This window comes from Macrotis lagotis, chromosome 5 (assembly GCF_037893015.1).
Source record: "Macrotis lagotis isolate mMagLag1 chromosome 5, bilby.v1.9.chrom.fasta, whole genome shotgun sequence".
Classification (NCBI taxonomy): domain Eukaryota; kingdom Metazoa; phylum Chordata; class Mammalia; order Peramelemorphia; family Peramelidae; genus Macrotis; species Macrotis lagotis.
Window position 1 is genome coordinate 81,050,487 of NC_133662.1, and position 22,032 is coordinate 81,072,518.

The 22,032-nt window shown below is 34.9% G+C and overlaps 1 long non-coding RNA gene across 3 annotated transcripts in view; it reads right to left on the reverse strand.

Annotated features, from left to right (window-relative positions):
- Nucleotides 1-22,032, reverse strand: part of LOC141489783 (uncharacterized) — a 93,198-nt gene that overhangs the window by 16,723 nt on the left and 54,443 nt on the right. For all 3 annotated transcript variants that reach the window (XR_012468986.1, XR_012468985.1, XR_012468987.1), the window contains exons 3-4: nt 21,791-21,898; nt 19,744-19,792 (exon numbers count right to left, since the gene is read on the reverse strand). This is a non-coding gene — a long non-coding RNA (uncharacterized LOC141489783). The remainder of the gene's footprint in view (nt 1-19,743; nt 19,793-21,790; nt 21,899-22,032) is intronic.

A 22,032-nucleotide genomic window follows, 5' to 3' on the forward strand; every position in this document is an offset into this window, starting at 1 on the left:
TGCTGGGAAAATACATAAAAGGATATTACCAAGATGGGAAAGATTATTCTATTTGCCATAATTACATTAAATTGAATGAAGAAAATTTTCATTTTGGACAGGGAGTGGTGATGGAAAATATAATGTGATGTGAGAAAAACAGATGTCTGTGACATGGAATCCATACCAAGATCACAGAGGTATAGGAAATTAAAAATCACTGGAAATTTCAGACACCATTTCTCAAGAATATTCTTGAGAAGACTGGAGAGCTGTTTTAGGCTTCAGAACTCCATCCCAACTCAACAAGAAAAAAAGAATAAGAGGTAGGACAAATGTCCTAAAGATTCCTACAGTCCCTGATGGGTTTGTGATCTCTGTGAGCTCTGAATTACCTATTCTATTCTGCATTGCAGTGAAAAAAAATATAGCAATATTAAGTTTCTGACCTGAAGTCTGAATCTTCTGAATTCCAGAGATCATTATTCTGGATTGCTTCTCTTCAGGCTATATGGGCATTAATTATATCCATAGACTGCATGTGGGGGTGTGCATAATTGTGCATAGTAGTCAAGGGAAGGGGCTAGGGAATCTTTGATCTTGATGGTATAACCCTCTAGCACAAATTGGCCGCCTTTATGTTACTCTATTTTTCCTCTTATGTCTGTGAGCTTTCTTGGATGAGGCTGACAGATGGTATATTGGGAAACAGGCTGAAATGAATGAAAAAAAGTGGGTGGTACTTTAGTAGAAGGTGCAAGAGATGAGAGTCTAAAGTGGACCAGATTCCCAGCCTCTCAGATATTGTATCAGTGGCATCTGTTGGTTTTAAAAATCAATTTCCTTCTGATTTCTTCCTCAGTCTGACTTTATGAACTGGTTTTTACTTCCAGAAAGCTTAAGTGGGAAAAAAATCAAGTATGAGTTATCTTAGGTCCTTACCTTAGCAAAAAGTAAAATTAATAAATGCATAGCATTAACTGACCAACTTGTGATAAGTTGAATATGTATTCTCAGAAAAATGGCTACAGTAAAATTAGATGTCATTGGATTAGGTATCCATCTTCATGAACCAGTGACTCAATTTGCCTTCAGTAGTGGTTAGAATGCTCAAACAACCCTCCAGCTATTACCCAGGAGGTGATGTTCCTTCCAGCATAGTTTTAAAAAAAAACTGTTTGAATTACAATGTTATCAGATGTAGCTTGATCCTTAAGAATTCTTGTCCTGGGTCAGCTAGGTGGCATAGTGGATAAAGCACCGGCCTTGGAGTCAGGAGTACCTGGGTTCAAATCTGGTCTCAGACACTTAATAATTACCTAGCTGTGTGGCCTTGGGCAAGCCACTTAACCCCATTTGCTTTGCAAAAACCTAAAAAAAAAAAAAAGAATTCTAGTCCTTCTACCTCAACAAGTCTGGAAAACCAAGACCATCATCTGTAAAGAAAATGTACCTCTTGGAAGGATGCATCCAGCATATATCTCAAGGGAAAAGCAAATCTAGAAAACTGAGTAAAGAGCAAAAATGGCAGAAGCAAAAAGAGGTACTCCTGAACCATTTCAGAAATCAGAACAAGATCTCATTGCAATGACCAAAGCAAAGCTATGTTAAGTATACTGTCCAGTTCATGCTAGCTTGTTGGAGCATTTGGGATTGTGAAAGTAGGGTTGAAAGGAATAAGGATGGGAATTTTGTAATTTCCTTGATATAGAGTACCAATGCAGGCAGGCATCTAACTTAGAGTGCTTCATAAAGCACTGAGAAGTTAAGTGACTTGTTCAGGGTAATAGCCTGGATATATCAGAGGTAGACTTGAACTGACTTTGAGTCCAATTTTATCTATTATATACTACTGCATCTCCAAGAATAAATAATGCTTTAATAGAAAGTCAGACAGAGCAATCTGGCCAAGAAACAGATCAGCACAGTCCAAAACAGATCAATCTGTCCAGCGAAAATGCCACACCCTGCGAAGAGCAACCCAGCAGAGTGATTTACCCATCATTAATGCCAAACCCTGTAGCAAATTTCATGAGGATCCTCAAAAGGAAAAAAAAAGGACTTCTCAAACTCCTTCCATGTCTATGTCACTACATTAAGATTTTCAGTTTCTGCACATTCTTCCTATGGCCATTGTATGAATTTATAGGGAAATGTATTCCAGGTTTTGAGAGGGATATTTTATAACAATTTTTCTTGCTATATCTTCTAGGTAAGTTCCCTTTCTAAACACAATTGGTGACTTTGAGCATGGTTAATGGAAAGTATACAGGTAGAAGCTTTGAAACTATAACACTGAAAATAAATTAGATCGAAAGAGCCAAGTCTTTATCTAAATGTTAAAGATTTTCTACACTGGCAGCTATGAATTATTGTGATTAAATTAATAACTGATATTTATAAATATCAGAAAAAAGACAAACTTTATAAATATTAGAGAGAGAACTGAGGGTCATCATATTGCCCCTAGGCTGAACATGAGCTAATTTTTATAGTAAGTCATGATTGATTAAAACTCCAGAAAAAGTAGGATTGGATCATAGAGGAAAGGGGAGTAACTGAAGCATTCTCAACCCTAACCTCACCAGAAAGGAGTAAGGCAGCACCTGAGAAGAATTCAGAGCTACACCTATCCAGAAGCAAAAGACCCGCTACCAGTATCAGCCAAATTCATCCACCCTATATATAGCTACCAGTATTTAAAAATGTGGATAAGGGGCAGCTAGGTGGCGCAGTGGATAGAGCACTGGCCCTGGAGTCAAGAGGACCTAAGTTCAAATCCAGCCTCAGACACTTAATAATTACCTAGCTGTATGACCTTGGGCAAGCCACTTAATACCATTGCCTTGCAAAAACCAAAAATAAAACAAATAAAAATGGGTATAATATTTTAAAATGTCATCTCCTCTTTACTATGGTATTGACTCAATGATGATAAAAGTGAAAAACTGCTTCAAAAACTTTTCAGAAGACTTGGAGTTTCAACTGGTCTCCTTGCATCTAGACTATTTTTTACTCCAAATCATCTTTCCCACAGCTGCTAAGCTAAGACTCCTAAAGCCCAGATCTGACTATGCCCTTGCTCTGCTTAAGAGGCTCCAAGAACTCCCTATATCTTCTAAACAGAAAAAAATCAAATTTGTTTGGCATTTAAAGTCCTTCACAATACCTACTTATATTAAACTGGTTCTAATTTTTTCCCAGGCTTAAACCCCAGCTCAGATGTTCAGGTCTTTCCTCAATTTCCCCAGTTTTTAATGACCCACATTTTACCCCTTTGATATTATTTTTGTATTTAACTTGCATATATTTCTTATCTAACCAACTGTGTACATGTTTCTTCTCATTAAAATGTAAGCTCTTCCAGGGCCAGTTCAGTTTTATTTAGTTTTGTTTTTACTTTGTATTCTCTAGAGTCTAACTTCCCTAGGGAAATTTGGTACATTGAAAATGCATGGTTTTTACTTGTGCTAAATTAAATTGAATTTCAAATTCCCTCTCAAAAATTGGGTTTATACAATCTGAAACTTTTATTTAGTTAAATTCCAATCTGAGACATTCAAAATAGTGGCTTCAACTTTCCTGGTTGGCCATAAGTGAGAATTGACCCTCAGGAAAGACTAATTGTCTACAATTATAAAAAATATTGTATGATATCCAACTGTGAATAATTTGGTTATTCTGAGCAATACAATGATCCAAGTTAATTCTGAAGCATTTATAATGAAAAATGCTATCCATCTCCAGAGGAAGAAATGATGGAATCTGAGTGTAGATTCAAGTACAATTTTTTTCATTTTATCTTTCTTGCCTTTTTGCAATATGACTGAAAAGGAAATAGATTTTGCATGATTTCAAATGTATAGTTGATATCACATATTTTGCCTTCTCAATGGGTGAACCCAGAACTCCATCTCTAATTTAAGTTGGTTTCACTCATAATTACTGACCACAAACATTTTTTTTCAGTATAATATGTTTTACATCATTAAATTTATAAAGTCTCACTTTATATCAGCAATTGGATTTGTATTATCCTGAGTGTTTCTTTAGTGATCCTCCCAATGCTGTTCTAGATTCTTCTAAAATTCACTTCTAAAATTTGGTGCAATTTTTTTTTAAAAGAATGAAATGTAATCTTGACTTCCACATGTATGACATATAGGGATGTCATTTGGATGTCTCTACAGCACAGCTGTTTTCTAATTGGTAGCTCTGAGTTATTGTGATTACATGAATAACTAATAAACTTCATAATATTTCTCTGTCACTTCTTTGGCTGCCAACAAAGTTGTCAATATAGGTATTCAAAATTAGTAGTTCTGATGGAGACAGATTACTTAACAAAGCTATGAAATTAGCACCTATAATGACATATTTTTCTTTAACTATATGAAGGTCCAGGATTAGAAAAATAAAGAAATTTTAGTTATTAAAGGTATTTTTGAACTTATGAATAGCATTCTTTGGACATTTCTTTTTTTGTTTAATATTGATTAAGGGGTTCTAAAAACTCTAGATGCCACACATTTTTCCATTCCCATACATTTTTGTTATGTTCCTAGTGGTTGCAAGGAGGAGTAGAAAATTTTTATGAAAAAAAATGGCATTCTTCTGTTCTCCCTGTTCTTTTCATGAGTCAGCTTCCTCTGTCACATGGGTTATTAAAAAAAAAAAGGTGGGAGTAATGAAAAAAAATAATACAGAGGGAAGAATGAGCCTTTTCAACTTCAGTTTTCAAGTCTGTGCTGGGACACATACATTTTGTTTTCATTAAATACAAGGCCATTTTTCAGGCAAAGAAATGGGCTTATTGTTTGGGGGAGAAATTGCAGTAAATAAATAATGCAGATTTAAATTGCATTCAGTGAAAAGGTAAAATTGACTGTAGTTTTTGATTGTCATCAGAAATTTTTTACATGATCCTTCCAGAAAAATAACATCAAATCAGTATAGTAGATAAGCCAGTTTGTAAGTTGGATAGCAGGAGTTAGAGTTAGAAGTATTTTGTTTGTGTTTCTCATCAGGTATAGAATAAGGAAGGTATGAAAGCAGAATGAAGTTTATCTTGATTGAATAAATCAGATGAGATTTAGCAAAATGATAAGGAGTAGAAGATTGAATCTGATAGGATTAAGTTACAAAAGTAGCATTAAGTACCATCTGAAATAGGTCAGCAGAATAGATTCAATACAACTGACTACAAGATGGTCACAAATCAATTATATATATATATATATATATATATAATATTCTATAATGTATAATAATTAATCATTTATTTACAATTAATTATTTACCATAAAATTATGTTATTTTATTATAGACCACAGGGCAGTCTATAATTTCTTCCTCTCTATATCACCTCTCTATACACACCTACCAATAAAAGCAGAAGTATTTTCTAGATTTTAAGAAAAAGGGAGCAATTGTAATATCCTTTTTGTTGTAGGTGTTATCTGTGGAAGAGAGAAAAGGTGGTGATAGGGAGCAATTGATGGAGGATGAAGTAATAATGGGAAAAAAACCAGGAACTCACAGAGAGACTATGAAAGTGGTAGAAGTCTTGTTGCTAAAAATAGGAAGGCGTAGTCAAGGGAGCCACTGCTGATAGTGTAAAAAGGAGATTATGCCAATGAGTTAGTTATTAACCTCCAAATCACCACAGCTAGTCTTCATGGATTCTTCATCTACATGTCTAATATTGTGGAGGTCTTAGTAAAACTTGGAACCATGAATCTTCATTTGAATTTTTTAAACCAATTATGTTGTATTTAACTTGAATTTAATTGTACTTATCAAGAACTTAGTATCAACAGAAGCAGTATAGAAAAGTGAATTGAACAACTAGCCTCAGCATTAGGAAACCCTGTATTCAAATACTTCATTTGCAATATAGCAGCTGTGTGACCAAGGGTAAAGTGCTTACTGTGTCCCCAAGCAACTCTCTAACACTAGAAATTAGGAAAGAGGGTATACTACAGAATGAATGAATGTGTAAATGGAAGGACAAATAAATGAGTGAGAAAATAAATGGATGAATGAATAAAATTAAAAATAGATGGACAAATAAATATATTTGTTATTTGTAAATAAATGATACACATTCTTGAACAAATGGGGTAGAATTGCACATGAAATTATATATTTTCATTATTGACAGTTTGTTTAAAAATAATTAAAATAGAAATGCATATAATAGCCTTAGCAAGAGAAAAATTGAATCATCCTGTTTGCTTTCATGTTCCATTTTGAACTTTTTATATCTTCTATGTTTTTCCTCAGATTCTGTTGCTATTGTTCTTCTTCTTCTTATTATTATTATTATTATTACTGCTTACATAGTTGGAGTCAGTGCTGAGATTTTGCTTTGGTTCTGTTTCCTTAGTATTTTTTTAAGGTTTTTTTTTTTTTTTTTGGTGAGGCAATGGGGTTAAAGTGGCTTGTCCAAGGCCACACAGCTAGGTAATTAAGTGTCTGAGGTCACATTTGAACTCAGGCCCTCCTGACTCCAGGGCCAGTGCTCTCTATCCACCACATCACCTAACTGCCCCATTTCCTTAGTATTTTCTTTTTTCTTTTTCTTTTTTTAGGTTTTACAAGGCAAATGGGGTTAAGCAGCTTGCCCAAGGCCACATAGCTAGGTAATTATTAAGTGTATGAGGCCGGATTTGAACTCAGGTACTCCTGACTCCAGGGTCAGTGCTCTATCCACTGTACCACTTAGCCACCCCTCCTTAGTATTTTCTTGAATAATTTCATTTAAATATTTAAAGTGCTCTTCTTCAAAATAGCCAAAACAGCTCTTGATAAGACCAGATCTCCATGTTGCTATGGATGTTGGTACTGATAAATTAAAGGTCTATAGCTTATATTTCTGCTTTTGGTCCTTGCCAGATTGACCCTGTATAAAGACTAATGGGAGGTACCACTTGAGAAAATTCTTTGAAACTGGGAGTTAATGTGTCAGTTCATCATTACCTCCTTTGGCTCAGTTCCACTAAAGGTTTTAATTCTAAAGAGGAGAGTTTTTAACTGATCCCTGAAGCCTAGTTTCCCCCTTTATTATTATTTCCCTTACTAGTCAAAAAATACTTTGGAGTTTTCTTAACTGTTAAAACTAAAATTCAGTGGAACTATATAGTAGTTAGTCTTGAGAAACTTCACACATCAAATCCATTGCCTTTTTCAGGATAATGTACATACTGTGAAAAACTAGCAACAAGATGTGTGATACCTCTTGTAATAAAGATACTTCTGTGTGAGAAGTCTCATTACCAGAAGTAGAAAGAACATAGGGAGTATAATTATATATTTTCAAACACCAGGTACGGAGGAATATGGTTTTTTAAAAACTACCTTTGTGTATTTATGACATATGCTCTAGAAACTGTGGCATACAGGATAAAGAGCTAACCTCAGAGTAAGCATATACAGGATTAAAGTCTTATCTCTGACATATCCTAGGTATCTGTTACTAGATAGGTCACTTAACTCCTCAGTAGACTCAGGCAGGTAGGGATGTAGTGGATAGAGTACCAGTCCTCGAGTCAGGGGAACCTGAATTCAAATTTGACCTCAGATACTTGACACGTAACTAGCTGTTTGATATTGGGCAAGCCACTTAACCCTGATTGCCTCCCATCCAGAGCTATCTCCTGTTGTTTGATTCATATCTGTCCACTTGACTCAGATGGCTCCAGAAGAGAAAGTGAGGCTACTGACTTAGTATAGCCTCCCCTTGCTCAAATTTAATTCATGTGCATTCATGGTATCACTTCTCTGATGCCATGGCCTTTTCCAAGAACAAAGGACAAACATCATCATCAGTCCTCAGCAGCTAAAATTATTAATTGCAGAACAGGTATAGAATTTTATTGGTATAATGACTTTCCTCATTGAGTTCCTTATATGAGGAAAACAATTACAATCCAACAGAAACATACATATGCACATAAATATGCCATGTCATGTTTGTGTTATTGTGCTGTTGTATTATACAACATTACAAGAAATTACATTTTATTGTATTGTATATAATTAAATGGAAGTTTATGGCAAAAATTTTCCATAAGGAAACAGTTCCCTGGGGGTTATTTAAATTCAAGTAACAAATCCATGTGCACATATAAAAGTTGCATCCAGTATAAATCATAGACAACAGTTGGTTATCATCATGAAAAATCAGGGAGGGGGGGAGTGGAGAAAAGAGAAAGAGAAGATCAGCAAAGGAGAGAGAGAGAGAGAGAGATTACAAGAAAAGAAATACAAGGACCCAACTCAAGTCAAATTGTCTTCAGCTGCTGTCCATTTTGTAAGCAGTTGGAAACTTCTTACAAAAATGCAAAGCAATTTGGCAGACTAGGTATATACCAAAACTCATAACATTTATAAAGATAAGAATAAATTGGGTACATGATTTAGACATAAAAGGTGATACCATCAGCAAATTAGGAAAACATGGAAAAATTTTGTCTGTCAGATCTAAGGATAAAAAAGAATTGACCAAATAAGAGATAGAGGATATTACAGGGGATAAAATGGATAATTTTGATTACATTAAATTTATAAGGTTTTGCGGAAACAAAACCAATGTAGCTAAGATTAGAAGAGAAATAAACAGAAAAAATTATAGCTTTTCACTAATAAAAATCTTATTTCTCAAATATATAGAGAACTGAATCAAATTTGTAAGAATATGAGTCATTTGACCTTTGATAAATGGTCAAAGAATAGAACAGGCAGTTTTCAGAAGAAGAAATAAAAACTAACGATAAATCACTACTGATAGGAAAATAAAGCAACTCTAACATACCACATTACATATATCAGATTGGCTAATATGATAAAAACAAAAATGATAAACCTTAAAGGGGGATGTAGAAAAACTGAAACACTAATGCATTGTTGGTAGAATTGTGAACTGATCTAACTGCTCTGGAGAACAATTTGGAACTATGCCGAAAGGGCTATAAAACTGTATACTCTGACCTAGTAATACTTCTACTAGATCCATATCACAGAAAGCAAAAGAGAAGAGGAAAGAATCTTTATGTTTAAAAATATTTACAGTCTCTTTTTATAGCAAAAATATTGAAAATTGAAGGGGTACCTATCAATGGATGAATGGCTGAACAAGTCATGATATATATTGTACTATCAGAAATGATAACAACCTCGGGGCCTTCAAAAAATAAAAAAGAAATGATAAACAGGATGCTTTCATAAAACCCTGGAAAGACTTACATGAATTGATGCAAAGTGAAATAAGCAGAACTAGAAGAACATTGTCTACAATTATAAAAAATATTGTATGATATTCAACTGTGAATAATTTGGTTATTCTGAGCAATACAATGATCCAAGTTAATTCTGAAGTTAATTCCTCTCCAGAGGAAGAAATGATGGAATCTGAGTGCAGATTGAAGTACAATTTTTTTTCATTTTATCTTTCTTGCCTTTTTGCAATATGACTGAAAAGGAAATAGACTTTGCATGATTTCAAATGTATAGTCGATATCACATATTTCGCCTTCTCAATGGGTGAAGAAGTAGGAGAAAGGGAGAGAATTTGGAACTGAAATAATTTTTAAATGAATGTTAAACATAAATATTTTTATAAAGAAAGCAGTTGGTAATATGGAAATGTTGTACATAATTGAAATGCATATCCTATATCTGATTGCTTACCATCTCAGGGAGGGTGGAGAGCAGGGAAGAAGGAGGGAAAAGAATTTGGAACTCAATTGTTTGATCATGTGATTGAAAAGATAAAATATTAAATAAAAAATTAAAAGAAAGCAGTTGACCTGTTCTTATAAACATTATTATCAAAAATTCTTGTGATCCTGGTGATCTGATTAGTCACTTTCCCAAGCTTTTCTGAGAGAAGCATTTGCCAAATAGGAATTCTCTGCACTCCACATTCAGGATATTCATAAGGGACCCTGGAAACTTTTTGGTTCACCTTCTTCAGTATTTTTTTTTATCTCTCCTCCAAGATACATACTCAGAGAATTGTATGTTTTTCTCTGAGTCAACTGGAGCTGGAATGAGGCAAATGTAGTTCAACTGTCTTTTGTCAGAAAAGAAGGCACAGGTAGGAACCTCTCTATATTAGATCTCCCTGTGAGAAGTGAGAAGGAAATAAAAACTCAACCTATGTTAGCCAAACCACTGTAGCTAAAAGCTATTGAAAATAACTACCTTCATACTAGGGTAACTAGATGCTTATCTGAAAGCATGACTGTCAACTCTGTGGAGTTTATGCAACTGAACAAAAAAGGCAGGAAGTGAGCAGGGATGGTTGATGCATTTCTTTTTCTTTTTCTTCCCATGCCAAAGCTATATGTAGCTACTATATTTAATCAGAAAAGATAATTAAGTTATTTTCAGAATATAGAAAATTAGCTCTTTACAATTTTGTCAAAGCAAAAGCATTATAGTAGAAGATGAAGAGGGAGAAAGCAAGCAGGATTTTGATGGCTATGGCGGCAAAAGTTTCATAAATAGCACTTTTCCTCTGTATTTGTCAGTGTGTCATATTATAGGCAACCTTTGTGAGAGGTAGCTTGGCAGGTAGGTCTCATTATTATCATCCCTATTTTCCAGATGAAGAAACTGAAATAGACAGAGCTCAAGTGACTTACCCAAGGTCACCCAGTCAGCAAGTATCTGAGGCCAGATTTGAACTCAACTCTCCAATAGCAAGTTCAATGCTCTATTTAGCCTTAGGTGGCTCACTGTAGATCACATATATCTAGGTATGTCTATATCACATGTCAGATATAATCCCCCAATTTTAAAAATTAAGAAACTGAGGTCCAATATGATAAGCAACTCATTCAATGAGAAAGTATTAAAGGTGGAATTGGAATCCAGGTCTTCTGACTTTTTCCACTATGCCTCAAAAACCAGTCCTAGTCAATGAAAGACTCCATGAGAGCTTTCTTAACCATGCATCTCAAACTTCCTATTCTGCAGAATCTCTGGCTAAGCTTTGGTATCAAGATATCTAGTATAAGAACAGAAAACACTTTTTGTTTTAAGATATAACTAGTCTTGAACCTCCCACAAAGATACCAGATCCTAAGATGTTGGAAATTTGAGAACAAAGAAGATATTCTCATCCTTTCAATAATCTTCAGATCCATAAAGAGAGACATATTGCATAGTATATAAAAAGTCACTCTTGGAACCTGTCTCTGACATGTGTAAATAAATCTCTTTCCCTTTTAGGGTTCTGGACAACTTTCTATAACTAGATTTCCTATGTGTTGAACTGCATTGGTGGAAAGGGTTCCTTCATTTGGGATTTCCTTGGACCAATGAAACCATAGGTCCCATTACTATCCCCATGACCTAAATCAGGAAATTTATTTTGGGTCTTTTAGTTCTCAGTGTCATTTTGGGAATGTTTGAAGCTGGTAAATGGTTATTGGAATGCACTGGAGTGAGAGACAGTAGAACTCAGCTTTCAGCAAGGTAGACATCTTCTTTCCTTCCCCCACTGAAGTGTATACAATGAAAATACTGCATTCCTCTCAAAAGAGAAATAAGGCAACACATCCAATTACATATCCTTGACTTCACTTTTAATAAGTGATGCCATGAGGATAAAGACCCACAGCTGGTCAGCCTTAACTAGGATGAGACATGACTGCTTTTGGATCCATCAGTCATGTTTATTCTAGATTCTGAAGGGGGCATATATCTTGAGTCTGAAGCTACTAACACCAATGCAACCATGAGCAAAACAAAGCAGAGACTGAAAAGTTATATTCATTAACACTCTGAGTTCCAATCTTGCCTCAGAAAATTAGAAGTTGTATGACCTTGGGCAAGTCACCTGAAGATTCCCAGTCTTAGGTTCTTCATGTGTAAGGTGAGGGGGTTTAATAACAACACCCTACTTTACAAGATTTTTGAAAGGATCAAATGAGATAAAATACCCAAATGATTTTACAAATATTAAAGTTTTACAGAAGCACTAGCAATCATTAACATCATCTTCATCATCACTTTTAATTTTTTTTTAAATTTTATTGTCATTATCATCATCCTCATCTTTATCCCTGAGCTTCAGATCTATTAGGATCTCTGCTCATTAAAATAGGTTGTTGTAGCTCACCTTGCATTTATCCCTGTAGGTTATCAAAGCACCAAGAAATAAGAGTCAAATCGAATTGCTGGTGGCACATAGACACAATTTTAAAGGTCAGGTACCTTGTTGTGAAGTTCTTTCCCAAAATAAGTAACAAAGGGATAATAATAATAATAATATATCTTAAATATATATACAAATATAAGTACATATATATACATGGTATGTACATGTGTACATTTTCAATATAAACATGCTGTTTTTAGTTGAGAAGCTTTGGAATGACATAACAAATATGTGATCATATAAATGGTTGATTTTATAGTCACTCCTCTGAATGATAATTTTCTCTCCTATCCTCCACCTCATCTTCCCCATACAGCAATTTTAGAATTGCAATTTCTATAAGCATTCAAGTTGAAATGATTATAAAAATTGATTCTAAAGGAGCATTGTGATCTAGTCCCTTACCTCCTGATCGTATCACCAACCTTACCCTGCCAAGCTTCAGTCCTGATTAACTCCCATTCTCTGTTGCCTTTATTCCTACACAAATACAATTAAAACAAAGATGGAGAAAATCAAGAAATCTTACTAACTGAATCCACTGCAGACCTATGTTGCATATTCTCAGCCGGTTCTTTATTGTAGATAATTCTTATCTCCTTAATTTATTCATTATCCCACTCATCACAACAACTTATCCAGACCTTTTTATAATTCCTCAAACTTTCATTGCTCCTTCTACCTTTTCAGTTAAGAACACCGATTCATATTTCATTGAAAAAAATGGGGTTATTCATTGAAAGTGCACCCTCCATTTCACATCACTCAGAGACCTACTTTCATTTCCTTTTCCACTGTCTGATATAAAGAAGTACCCTTTCTCTTTGTCAAAGTAAAGTCTTCAGTGAGAATGTGATCTCATTCTATTCCATCTTCTTCAAAAGTTTACCTCCTCTTTCACCACCATTCTCCTACTTATCTTTTTTTTTAAGGATTTTGCAAGTCAAATGGGACTAAGTGGCCTGCCCAAGGCCACACAGCTAGGCAACCACTAAGTGTCTGAGGCCAGATCCAAATTCAGGCACTCCTGACTCCAGGCCCCGTGCTCCATCCACTGTACCACCTAGCTGCCCCATCTCCTACTTGTCTTCAATCTGTCTACTAGCTGCTTCCCTACTGCCTACAGGTATCCATGTATCCCCTCCATCCTCAAAAGAACCCTCATTTGATCCATCTTTTGCTAACCTAAATCCATGTATCTCTTCTCTTTTGTCACTTCCTTGAGAAGGCTTTCCACAGTAAGTACCTGCTTTTCTTTCCTCTTACTCTTTTTTTTAAACTCTCCAAAACCTGGCTTTCAGCCTCAAAATTCAAGTGAAACAATTATCTCCAAAATTACTGATAATCTTTTCTTTCATCATTTAGATATTTTATTTTTTCCAAATATATGTAAAATAATTTTCAACATTCATTTTTCAAAATTTTGAATTCCAAACTCCCTCCTTCCTTTTCATCCTCCCTAATTGAGAAGGTAAGCAATTTGTTACAGGTTTTATACCCTTTCTGTTTATTCTCTTTCTTATTTTCACCCTGTCCAATCTCAAAAGTAGTTTGTTCCTGATCACCACTTCCCTTAATCTGCCCTCCCTTTTATCAACACCCTCCACCTTCTCTGGTCTTCTCCCCTACTTCTTTGTAGAATGAGATAGATTTCTGTATTCATCTGAGTGCTAATGGCATTCCCTCTTTCAGTCAATTTCAACATTTTTTTTAGTTTTTGCAAGGCAATGGGGTTAAGTGGCTTGCCCAAGGCCACACAGTTAGGTAATTATTAAGTGTCTGAGGCCGGATTTGAACCCAGGTACTCCTGACTCCAAAGCCAGTGCTTTATCTACTGCGCCACCTAACCGCCCCTCTTTCAGTCAATTTCAATGAGAGTAAAAGTTAATTGCTGACCATTCCCCATTTTCTATAAAAGTTTCTTTGTATTTCTTCTATGTGAAATAATTTATCTTCTTCTACCTCTCCCTTTTCTCATTTTATCCTTTTTTCTAATTTCTTAATTTTATTTTCTTAGTTATCATCCCCATAGTTGATTCACACCTGTGTCCTCTGTCTCTGCATACTCTTTCTAACCTGCATACTCTTTCTAACCAATAAAGTTCTGCAGAGTTAAAAAACTCTGCAGAGTTAAAAATATCATTTTCCTTGTAAGAATATAAACAGTTTAACCTTATTAAATTCCTCATGATTTATCTTTCTTGTTTACTTTTCACAAATTTTTCTGTTCATCTCTAGATTTTTCATAAGAATGTTTGAAGGTCTTATATTTCATTAAATATTCATTCTTTCCTGAAGGGTTATACTCAATTTCAATGGGTAGGTGATTCTTGATTATAATACTAACTACTTTGTTTTATAGATTATCATAGCACAAATCTTCTGATCCTGTGATATAGAAGGTGCTGTACTGTCTTGGCTGTGTCTGCACAACATTTGAATTGTTTCTTTCTGGTTACTTGTAGCATTTTCTCTTTGACCTGGAAGCTTTGGAATTTGGCTATAATATTTCTGTGAGTTTTAATTTTAGAATCTCTTTCAGGAGGTGATCAGTGGATTCTTTTAAACGCTGCTTTCTTTTCTTATTCTTGACAGTTTTCTTATTATGACAGTTTCCCTTATTGATTTCTAGACTCCTTTTTTGGTTCACAGTTTTCAGGTACTCAAAGAATTCTTAAATGGTCTCTTTTGATTCTACTTTCCAGCTCAGTTTTTTTTTCCAAAGAGTTATTTCATTTGTTTCTATATTTTTATTCTTTTGATTTGATTGGGTTGTTTCACACTGTCTAATTGTATCATTACCTTTCACTTTTCCAAATATAATTCTTAAGGAATTATTTTCTTTAGTGAGCTGTTGTACTCCTTTTCCATTTGACCGCATTCTACTTCTTAAGGGGTTATTTTTTCAATAAATTTTTGTGTTCCTCTTCCATTTTTTTGTGTTTACTTTTCCAGGCTATTGACTTTTTTCATGATTCTTTTGCATAACTCTCATTTCTTTCCCCATTTTTTCCTTTTCCTCTCATTTTATTTTTAAAATCCTTTTTTTCAACTTTTCCCAGGAATTCTTTTGGGGACCTGATACCAACTCACATTTTTCTTTGAGATTTTGCATGTAATCATTTTAACATTGTTGACCTCTCCTGAGTTTGTATTTTGATTTTTCCTATCACCATAGTAATTTTCTATACTCATGTTCTTTTTGTTTTTGCCTTTTCCCCTCCATTTACTGCCTACCTCTTGACTTTTAATTTTATGTTAAAATTAGGGGCTGTACCTGTATTGAACAGGGTAAGGTCCCAGTTTCAGGAATTTTTGTACAACTGTTTTCAGAGCTAAGTCTGGAGACTTTTAAGTTTTTAGTTCTTCCAAGGTGATATGACCTAAAGAGAGATGTTGTCATTGTCTTCCTAGCCAAAGTTCTGATCTGTGAATAACCACAAGCACTTTTCTCTGACCTACAGCTGTAATTACCCTGCAACTCCATGTTCTAATGTGCTAGCGCCCCTCCTCATTCTGGGACTATAACCAGGGCCTGCTACCCAGGTCCCTAAAAGGATAATGTAACAGAGTCCTATACCAATGCTAAAAAAAAGTGTCCTTTATAATCTTCTTCTGACCAGTTGTCAGACACTCTTGCTGTCTGTGGATTGAGCTCTAGACATGCCGTTTGCTGATTCAGTCACCTCTAAAGTGTGTACTGAATTGCTGAAACTTTGCCTACTGTTGGCTTGCCAGGGAGCTACCTACATTAGATTGTGCTGCATTGCATGCCACTCTCATCCCATTGAGATAGATCTTTCCTGCCAATGTTTTTAGTTGTCTTTGGCTGGAAAATTGTTTTACCTCCTTCTTTTGTTGCTTCTTCTACTCCAGAATTCTTTTTGAAATATTACTGTAAAGCTGTTGAGGGGAATTAAGGAGAGTTCTACCATCTTGGCTCTGATCTTAGACAGACAAGCTATCTTAGCTATCTTGTCTAATGGTCTTTTTTTCAATCCTCATCCTTTTTGATTCATTTTCAGCCTTTGAACCTTCCAGTTATTATCTTCTCCTAAATATTCTTTTCTCTCTAAGTTTTCTCCTAGTTTTCCTCCTATCTGATCACTCTACTCAGTATCTTTTTCTGGGCCTTCAGTCAGGTCATAGATGTGACAATAAATATCCCACAGGGCTTTGTCTTGGCCTTCTTCTCTTTTCCCTTGACCTTATTTCATTTTCTCTAATATTATTGCATCATTTTCCATAGATTCAACTATTTCTATGCTGATTCTACTTATCCACCCTTAATCTTTCTCTTGGTCCATAAACATCTTAAACATATATTCCAAAATAAACTCATTATCTTTCCCTATGAGCTTTCTCCTTTTCCTACTTTATTATATGGGGAATACTACCATATTCTCAGTCCACCAGACTTGTAACCTGGGTGTCACCCTCATTTTCACCCTCTCATATCTAATGCCTTGGCTAGTCCTGTGGATTTTCCCTTCATTCCATTTCTCTCACATGCTCCCTTCTTTACTCTGACACTTCCACCACACTGGTACATGCCTTCATCCCCTCAGGTTTAGACTACTGTAATAGCTTGCTGGTTGTTGTCCCTAACTAAAGTGTGTCCTCATTCCACTGAAACTTCCATTCATTTGTCAAATTGATCTTTCTAAAGTCTGATTTTGTCACTTTCCCTAGTCAATAAACTTCTGTGGCTCCTGGGGCATACTCTTTATATGCAGAGTTACATTCAATATAGAGAATAATAATCACTACCATTTATATAGACCCCTAAGGTTTGCAAAGCATTATATAGAGATTATCTTATTTAATTTTCACAGCAGTCCTGTTATGGAGGTACTATTATTATCCCTGTTTAAAATGAGGACACTAAGGCTAAATGAGACTATGAGACTTTTCCAGGCTCAAAGCTAGAAAATGTCTGAGGGAGGATTTGAACTCCCATTTTCCTGATTCTAGTTCTAGCAATCTATTGACTATGCCACCCAGATTCCTCAAATATCAAACAAAGCAATACATATGTGCCTGCAGAGGAAAGAATTTAAGAGATGTGTGCTAAATGCACAAATATTAAGACATTAATTGTTGTAGGAGTCCAAATGGATGAGAGATAATATTTATCTTGAATTATACAGGAAAGATTTATGGAGGAGGTAACCCCTAGAACAGTGCCCTCTCTATAAGGCATAGATGCTCAAAGAATACTTGTTGATTGGCTAACTAAAGCCACTTTAAAAGTAGCTGCTATAGAAACTATAAAAGATCTCTGTCATAAGCTTGAAGTATTTCCTGTCTCTGTTATTTATGATTCTGCCACTGTGATATTTAATTGTATAGTATTCTTTAAGAATGTGTAAAGAGATCCTTGCAAGTCAGCCTAATAGGTACTCATTAATTCAGCCAAACTAAACGAGCTGTAAATGAAACTGACAAATGCTATTATCCCAGTTGCTATATTTTTCTTTTTTATATTCAGTAGAATAGATATTGAGGATTTCAAACTCTTGGCAATGTGCAAGGAGCCAAAGGGCCACACATAATTAATGTGAATTGGAGCAGAATTCATTCCTCTTTTATCTTGAATATGCATAAAAACCACTGGAATCTACAGATCCAGAATTCAATCATCTTTGTGCCCAGAAAAAGGTATTACATTTAATTATCTTCATTCCATCCTTCCCCCTTCTGTCCTATAGGATTCAACAAGTCCTTCATAGCCAAAGATGTAAAAGAATTTTCCATTTCTTCCTTTGTCAAAGAGAAGAGATAAATTCCAATTGCATGAAAACTTAAGTCAAGAGGCTTAAAATAATGGAAGTTCTAACCTTGGTTCAAACAATATTTTGAATATGAAATTATTAGAGATGTTGAATCCAAGAACTACATGAGGTAGGAGTGAAGTCACAATAAGCAAAGTCAAGGACACAAAGAAGAGTAGAATAAGGTTGATAAAGAAATATTTTCTCTATATCACAATTTTCCTAGGATTATTCTTTGATATATCACTGTTTGAAAGTATCATAAGAAACTAATGACACAGCTAATAAGAGAAAGGCTAATTTACAGGATCAGCTCCTAATATTCCAGTCATATTTGGATTTTGAATGATGACTATCAGAGATCTCAATTTTTAATATTTTATTTTCCCTAATTATATGTAAAAACAATTTTAACATTTATTTTGTTAATAATATTCCTCCTTTCCCCACTCCCTGAAACAATAATCAATTTTATATACATGATACATGTGCAATTATGTAAAACATACTACCATATTAGTCATGTTGAAGAAAATACAGCCCATAAAAAATTAAGTGAAAAGTAGTATATTTTGGAGATCTCAATTTTTAAATCCCTTTGATCTGCCTCCAATTTTATCTTTTTTTTTCCCTCCAGAAATTGTGGTGTTCTGCACTTTGTAGCCATAATTGATGCTGAAAAGATGCACTTTTAGGTCATGATCATAAAAGGGAGCAGCTTGTGACCATTGAAAGTGCTGAGAAATTTCCCAACTGCAATTTCTCAGTCCTTTATAACTTGTTGATAATTTAAAATGTAAATATGTACATATATTTAGTAAATTTATATTGAAATTTGCTTTGTTTAATATATATATATATAAACTTATTTAATATAGATTGCTTACTAATACATGCCTCTTATTGACCTAAATAACAAGGAGTTGAGAATAATTAATTTTCCTATTCCCTTTAGTTTATTAAAGTTATTGTCAGAATTATAAAAGACTGAAAAATTTCTCTTGGGGAATTAATTGTTTAGTATTTTTAACTGTCATATAATCACGAAAGTCATACCCCATAAAGATCTCAACAACAACATTCATAGATAGATAAATTAGAGAGAGATAGATAAATCATTGATTGACATACCTCACTTATTCTCCTCTGATTGCTGAGCTGGAGATCAGCATATCAAACTCTTCCTAATGCCTTTCTTTATAAAAGAAACTGATCTTTCAAACTGGTCTTTCAGTTCACTCCATTTTGCATCAGCAAAACCAGAGAGATCTGGTTTCAACTCCAAGGATCAACATGCCCCCCCCTTCCTTTTCTGCCTCCTTTTGTATGTTGTCTCCACCTCCCCATAAGATTTCAGTCTCTTTTAGGATAGGACCTAGCTTTCTTTTTTATTAATTGAATCCCTAGTAGCTGGTACATGGTAAGTAAAATGTTTATTGAATTAGATTAGATATGTTTCTATAATTATGTACAGATACACAAAACTTTGGAATGTATCATTTTTTAACATGTAAATGTAAACATATCCAATGCTGTTGGAACTCACAAAACTTCCAAGGAAACAATGAAGTCACACTTAGAAAGGCAAGGTAAACTTTTCTCTTCTGTCCATTAGGCTAAAGTTCCCTCAACTCTCCACTCCAAGGTGACACTGAAATGTACCACTTTTCAGACTGGAACAAAGCATCATCCTGACTCTTACAACTTCCCAAGAGTAGAGAAGGCATTTTGGTTAAAAGTAACCTTCCAAAAAGCTAACCCCAATGCAGATTAAGCCTTTAGTCCTGAAACTCTTGTTTATTGCTTTGCATAACTTCATACCTTGAGTCACTTTGGGTCCAAACTCAGGAGCTCTTCTCTAGAAACAGAGCTAAAAGGAACCCAGAAATCACTAGATTAAAATACATTGTACAAAACAAAAATCTGATAAGCAGTTTCTCATCAATGCTGACTTCACTTATATGTCAGTGACTTGGGGGGTTGAGGGAGTAGAACTAGGACCCAGTCTACTCTACCTCCACATTTAGTCTCTCCCACGGTAGACTTAACTGAAGTCCTTCAACTGAAAGATCAGTTTTTCTTAAAAAGAAGACATTAGGAGGAGTTTGGTACTCTGGTCTCCAGTTCTCCAACCCTCCAGTCCTCCAATCAGGACTAATGGAGAGTCAAGACTTACCAACTACACTCACAATGATAAGCATGAAATCCCTGCCTCCCTCCTAGTACAAACATGCTATCTTTCCTCCCTTGATTATTTAGGTATGCCTGTTTTCAATCACACTTTTTTCCACTACTCTGTTCAGAAGTCATTTCATCTGCTACAAAAAAAAAATGTTGCTACCCTGAAATGTTCTAAAATGGCAAACTTTATTCCCCTCAGAGATGCACAACTGTTGTCCCCTTCCCATTCTTGCTTGTATCCTCTTTGATGACACCTGAAAACTATTAGGAAAATTTGCAAGCAATACTTTGTATTGTTTATACTGATAAATATTATGACTTAAATAAATCTAACTTCCAGTCTCTTTTGAATGACCTCTGCTAAAATTAGAATATTTTATAATATTAAAAATTCGTAAAATATTTTGCTATCTTATAATACATATAATTTTCATAAAATTCTTCATCTTCAGGCCTCTTTTTCATGCTTCTAGTTGACCCTTCTTTTTTCCTAAATTCTTTCCTTTGTTGACATTCTTTTATCATATATATATATACATATACATATACATATACATATATATATAGAGAGAGAGAGAGAGAGAGAAATATAAATATAAAGAAGCAATAATGGAGAGATCCCAATAAAGCACCAATCTCTTCTTTCCTTTCTTGAAGCACATGATGCAGAAAAAGAATTTTTTTTCCTCATTTTCCTATCTGAATTTGGATTCAAAAGTCCTGAGTTTGAATCCTGACCCTGTTTCTTCAGCTATAAAATAAGTAGTAGAACTAGATAATTCCCTAGGTCTTTTATAGTCCTAAATATTTAATGTGACAAGAGTAAAGGGGCTAAGCATAAGTCTTGGCTGCATCCAGAGTGTGGAATACTTTGGCTTCTTGCTAAAAGGAATGCACAACTATCACACAGTTGGTCTCTGTGTGTTCCATTGGGGGTTGTATTGAAAATGATTGGTGTAATAGTGGCTGCCCTAGTTTCCAAGTCAGTTAGACATTTCACCCCTCCCTGAGTTTCTCTGATACTCCTACCCATTTGGGGTTGTGTCTAACTTGACATTGGTTTAAGCCTCCACCCATTGTGTTTCCTCATTTTAGAGATAATCTGCAGCCAGTTTCATTTAACCACTTAATAGTCAGATTTGCTTATGATTTTTTTTTAACAAAGGAATATTTACTTCAAAGGAACATCTAATATACAAAGACCCTGCTCTTAACACCTGGAGAGCTACTGAATTCCCTCTTATACCGCCTCAAATTCTGGGAAGGGGAGGGAGATTAGGTTCACAACTTAACTCATTTCCTATTTATCATGGTCCAAGCAAATTCCAAGCCCCAAACTCACTGGGTTTACATCTCAGCACCCTGGTTTCTGGGGCTTTATCTACTGAACTGGCAGTAATATCTGGCTTGGAATCTTGCTCTACAGTCACCATGGCTCAAATTTTCTTTTCTAGGGACTCTCCTGCCACCTACACCTAGAAATGAAATGGATCACATTCTGACCCCTTCAAAGGGTCAGAAGGGTCAATAGCTCTTCACTTACACCCCACTTGGTGTACATACGGCACCTAAGTTTTGGATGAACAGAACTTTCACCCCCTGTATGCTTCAGAAAAGATATAGAAATGGTCTTAATCTAATAGTTCATTTCAGCTACAGTCAATGAAAAGAAAATGCTTACACTCACCTGTTAGGGGAACTCACAGGATGTCTTCTTCCAGAAATAGACCCCTACTGTCTTTCACATGGATATCTCTACCATCTACATGCAGATGAACTCACCACTCAATAAGCTCTATAAGGAAAGTAAAACAGTCCCCTTGTCTTTCTCTCCTTTGCTCTTTTCTCCTTCCCTCCCTCTCTCCCTTTTTTGAGCATGATATTTAGACTTTCAAAAAGAGGGGTAGGTATTTCTATTTCATTTATATA